Source organism: Marmota marmota, unplaced genomic scaffold (assembly GCF_001458135.2).
Source record: "Marmota marmota marmota unplaced genomic scaffold, marMar, whole genome shotgun sequence".
Classification (NCBI taxonomy): domain Eukaryota; kingdom Metazoa; phylum Chordata; class Mammalia; order Rodentia; family Sciuridae; genus Marmota; species Marmota marmota.
In genome coordinates this window covers 2,919,225-2,925,041 of record NW_025999870.1, presented here as the reverse complement: position 1 = coordinate 2,925,041, position 5,817 = coordinate 2,919,225, and the positions used below count along the sequence as shown (strand labels likewise).

The 5,817-nt window shown below is 36.2% G+C and overlaps 1 pseudogene; it reads right to left on the bottom strand.

Moving 5' to 3' along the window:
- Positions 1-1,634: 1,634 nt before the first annotated feature.
- Positions 1,635-3,105, bottom strand: LOC107159503 (annotated as a pseudogene).
- Positions 3,106-5,817: the final 2,712 nt, after the last annotated feature.

Below are 5,817 nucleotides of genomic sequence, written 5' to 3'. Positions count from 1 at the left end.
ATAAACTCTAGATAGGTCAAAGGGGTGGGAGGGGAAAGGAGGGAGCATGGGGTAATTAATGATGGTGTAATTTGATGATCATTATTATCTAAGTACGGGTATGAAGACATGAATCGGTGTGAATATACTATGGATACAACCAGAGATATGAAAAATTGTGCTCTTTGTGTGTAATAAGAAAAAAAGAGGTACACTTAAAATATAAGGGCATAGGTAAGTTGAAAGTAAAAGAATAAAAAAAGACAAGCACGTGTCTTCCTTATTTTGCTGGTTAACTGTTACTGAACACAGGTTTGGAAGCTCCTCCCATGAAACAGTCTAGTGTTTGAGAGACGAGTGTTGCCAGGGAGAAAGGAAGACTTCATTCAGGGGCCAAATAATGCAAAGAGGGAGCTCTGCTCATGAGTGAACTTCTCGGCTCCAGGGGGCCGATGGGTTACAGATATAGGACACGCATAATGACAGGGATAGGCTAAGAAAGGGGAGGGATAGCTGTGTCTGTTCTGGGAATAGGTGAAGATCTTCCAGGAATGTGGGTGCCATCTCTTTTCACTGTTTGGTGTTTCTGGTCACGGTGGTTGGTTGGTGTCTTTAGCCTTGAAGTGGGGAGAGGAAAAGGCTAGGCAAGTCTATGTTGAATAAGCCTGTGTTTAATTTTGGACAGAACATACCTTAGACAATCAAGATGTCTATGTCCAATTCTGAATAGAATCTGACCCAAATATTAAGGCAACAAAAGAGACAGGAACAGAATGAAGACAGAGAGGCTAAGTGTTTTTTGCTTGTTCAGCCACTCATCAGACATCTGCAACCCAAGTGAAGAAGCAGAATTTTCAGGAAAAGTGGACTGCAAGTCCTTGAAGAGTAATATAGGCAACCATTGTTACCATAACCCACGAGTCAGGGGTGTTATCTATTGGAGGCCATTCTAAATTACGGGTTTATTTGAGTCATCAAAAGGTAGACGGGTTGCTTTTCTTGGTGTGAATCCACTGACTGCAGATTGCTCAGATTAAAGCTAACACCCTACCTTAGCTCACAGCCCTAGATTCAAATGCAGCTCCTAAAGGTGGGCATAACCTCCCTAGCCCCAAACAACTTGTTTTTCCCTTCTTTATCCTGTATTCCGCAAGAATCCTGCCACACTGAAAACTTTTGATGTATTTCCCTTTAAATAAAGATTCTGGACCTTTTTCCTTGTTCAACTCCAGTCCCTGCCAGGGCTGTAAAACTCACCAGGCCCCTGCTTTGAGAACTATTTTATATCTTTTTTCTTTTTTCCTTATTGATTACTTTCAGACTTTAATTTCCCTAGTAGGTTCACACCTCCAAGCAGGAATCTACTCTTTCAGGGTGCTGTTAACCCCGACAGTTGTCTACAGCAAAGCTAGTATATTAAGGACACTTCAAACACAAAACTACTGACCCCATTCTTTTTTTCTTTACCCCTATATATATCATTCAATTTAAGAGAGCAAAGACAAAACAAAAGTGGCACTAGTAATGATGTGAAATAATAATAAAAACTGAAAGGTAATGTTTTTGTGTGTACATTCAAAAAATATAAGATATTAAATCCTGTATCACTGAACCTCTGTAATACACAGATGTAAAACTTTGCTTTTAGTTAATGCCTGTGACTAAGCATTACTGACCACTGAAGGTGGTCCAAAAGTTTCTCTAGTGGGCATTAACTGGACATCTTCATCTTCCACACGGGTGTCACAGCCCCAGACTGCTTCTTCAGGTAGGAGGCCATACACTCTTTCAGTTATTCCAGTACAGGTCTTCTGAAACCACTTCTGAGGAGAGGCCTCACATAAGATGGCATCCTGATCATCAGCCACTCCATTTGTACAAATTCCACAAGGATACATGAATGAATGCTCATGAGTTTAGATGGAGACAGCACTTATAGCAGTTTTTGGTGGTACAAGCATCTACTGCTCCTCTAGGTGTCCTGGCTTGTTCTGGGTCCCATTTACAAGGCTGTTATTTGTAGCTTAAGTGCTACTCAAATGGCTGTTTTCTTGATTTACTGAATTGTTTTAACATTTTTTTTAAATTCAATATTGCTCTGAGTCACTGTATCCTCCATATTTAAGTGAGGGGGATGATCAGGTGAATTTTGATTGGTGTTTTGGGTTCCTCCTTGACTAAAGTCTTGTTTTGGGAGGTGGTGCTTTTGCCTGACCAAAAGTATTTGGGGATAGAACAAAGAATGATTAGACTCTAATGGAGAAGTAAATTTTGAATTATTCCCAGGAATAAAATTAGATACCAAATCAGAATTGATTCTTGGCTAGCATTCTGTGGAGGAACCGGAGGCTTTCAGAGGATTTTGTCTAAATATCGATTAGGCATGTTAACATTCTTAGTACATTGTTATAAAATGGATTTCCCAAACTTGAATTATTGTGTGACCAAAAGTTTACAGCACGAGGTGGATTAAAACCCATGCCCATAGGATTCTGGGGAAATGGATGTGGCTGATTCCTGAGTAAGGATCACAAAATTGGGAAGAAATTCTTGGGGGGCAACATGAGGTGACATTCTGAATGCCATTTAGCTTCCAAAGGCAGGATAACCAGGGCTGAGACACTGATGTGATGAAGGTTGTGGTGTAGGAAAGAGTGTTATAGTTGTCGTCAAATGGATTAGCAGTCACTAGATCATCAAGGGTTTGGATTTGGTGGAGGAACATACTCAGACAATGGAGGAACGGGTTCCTATGTATTTGTCTTGTATTTTTTCTTATGTAGGCTTCCTAGTTGTACAACTGGACCTCCTAACCCATCCAGTCCACTACTGCCAACTCAAACTCTCTTCAGAGAAATGGGATCCTTCTCCTGTTCTGCTGGCACTACAGAACACCAGGCATGACTTCTACCACCCACCCCAGGCTGCGGGGATCAGTCTCTTTGCTGTGAAAGGTAAAAGCAGCTTCTTTCCTTGCTGGTGTGCTGAAGTTTGAGAGGTGCAGCTTATGGTAGCAGGAATGTGGGCCTGATCACCTAAGTCTTGGAGTGAGCAAAAGATTTAAACATTTACTTAATAAAATAGAGAGAAATCACCATCAATTACATGAAAAATATTGAAAGCCATCATCAGGGAAATGCAAATTAAAGCCCCTGTGAAGCACTACTGTACACATTAGAAATGCTAAAAATTCTAAGATGATGATACCATACGTGGTCAAGACTAGGAGTAATTGGAAAATTTATGTTTCACTGCTGCTTTGCAAAATGGTATAGACACTTAAACAACGTGGCAGGGTCTTAATAAAATTATGTGTATGTTTGCAATATGAACCAGCAGTTCCAAACCTAGAAATGTATGCAATATAAATGAAAGCTCTATCCACAAAATTGTACATGTATGTTCATGGAAGATTTATTCATAAACCCCAAACTGAAAACAACCGAAATTTCTACCAATGGGTAAATAAATCTGTTGTCGTGTATTTAAAACAGAAACTGTCTATAAAAAATAGCTTGAACCAATAAAAAAAATTGTGGTGTTATTGTGATGGGATGCTACTTAGCAGTAAAAGAGAATGAAATACTGACATACACTGCAAGAATTAAACTCAAAACTGGTGACTGAAAGAAGGTAGAATCAGAAAAATAAAACCTGTATAATTCCATTTACATGAAAGCCTAACGACTAGAAAATCCCAATCTATATTGCAAGAATCAGATTTTTGGTTTCTTGGAGACAGAATTGGCAGAATCGTCTGGGAAAGAATAGGAAATTGTTGTGGGTGATAAAAAAAAAATGTTCTATGTTTGTTTTTGGTGGTGGTTATACAGGTATACAAATTTGCCAAAACTCACTAAAATGTGAGCTTTAACTGGGTACAACTTGTGATACACAAACTATTTCTCGTTAAAGGAGATACAAACAATTGGGTCCAGCTAAGTACATACTTATGAAGAAATATACAGTGCTAAATATAAATCTTAATAGAAAAGAAACGTTGAAATCAATTATCTATGATTTGATTCTAAGAAGCCAGAAAAAGAATTGTGATTCATATCCAAATAAAAGAAAATGAAAGAACATAATTAATGAAAAAGAAACTAGCTGTATAGTACATCAGAAATGGTATTTGCAAAGATTAATAAAATGTTAAGTGCCTATAAAGCTTTAACACATGAAAAGAGAGTATTCAAATATTTCCAATATAAGAATTGAAAAGGGGAATATTACTCAAATCACAGCTATAAAACTTTAATAATAAAATATCTTGAACTATTTAAACCCCAAAATTGTATGATTTGATAAAATATGGACAAATTATAAACAGACAAAGAAAACCTTATGCAGGGATAGAATATTTCAATAGTCCTATGTAGTAAAAAGTTAGATTTATAATTTTAAACATTTTCTACAAAAAAACTCCTGCTCATTTATGTCAACTATAATACCAATAATATCAACCTTACATAAACTTTTACAGAGATCCAAAAGCAAACACAAAACAAGAAAAAAATGGAATAATTCTCACATCATTTTAATGAGCCTACCATAATGTGAAATAAAGTCAAGTAAAGGAAACAGTGTGAAACATCACATGGTACCCCACAGAGATGTACAAATTTTATGCATCAGTTAAATTTAAAAATAAAAAAAAAAACTAAAAAAGGAAACATATAAGACAATATGGAGAGACATAAAACCCTATTAAAAATTAAAAATTTGACAAATCTTATACTAAAGTACATTAAAAAGGTAATATAATGTTTGAGCAGAATCTAATTTAAGAATGCAAAGTTGCTTTAATATCCAAAAATAAGTCCACATAGCTGGTCACAGTGGTGTATGCATGTTAATCCCAGCCACTTGGGTGGTAGAGGCAGGGGAATTGAAAGTTTGACACCAGCCTCAGCTATGTTGAAGAAATCCTGTCTCAATTTTTTTTAAAAGGGCTAGGGCTGAGTGGTAGAACGTGCCCATGGGTTTAATCCCAATAACTCAAAAAAATAAACCCACATAGACAAATTTTGAGGATATTATGCTAAGTGAAATATCACAAAAAAGACAAAGTTTATGATTTTCCTTATATTAGGGAGCTAAAGTATTCAAATTTGTAAAGACAGAAAATAGAATGGTAGTTTCAAGGGGCTGGGAAGTGGAGAAGTAGAGAATGGTGAATTGTTGTTTAATGGGTGGTGAGTTCTGGTTTTGCAAGATGAAAAGAGTTCTGGGCACGGATGGTAGTAATGGATACACAACAATAGGAATGTCATTAACAGCACTGATTGTAAAAAAAATAATGGTTAAGTGGCAAAATTTATTGTTATATGTATTTCACCACAATTTAAGAAAATTTTATGGAGCAAGGCATATAATTCAATCACAATAACAGAACTTGAAGAATTATTCTTACAGTTGCAAAACAAGTATTAAATTCAACAACTGTCCAGGATAATCAACCTCAGAAAACTAGGATTTGAAGAAACTTCCTTAATGTGATAGACATTATCTAAATTTACCTCATCTCATACTAATGATAAAATGATTTGTTTTCCTTTAGATTTGGAGGAAAAGAATGCAAAAATGTCTACTATCTCTACTTCTAGAGATCCTAGCCAGTACAATGGAGAAAAAAATGGTATAAAGATTATAATGGAGGGGCTGAGGCTGTAGCTCAGTGGTAAAGCGCTTGCCTCGCATGCATGAGGCACTGAGTTTGATCCTTAGCATCACATAAAAATAAATAAATATACATAAAATATACAACTAAAATATACATAAAAATTTTTTTGAAGATTATAATGGATAAAGTAACCTGGTTTCTACATATACACATGC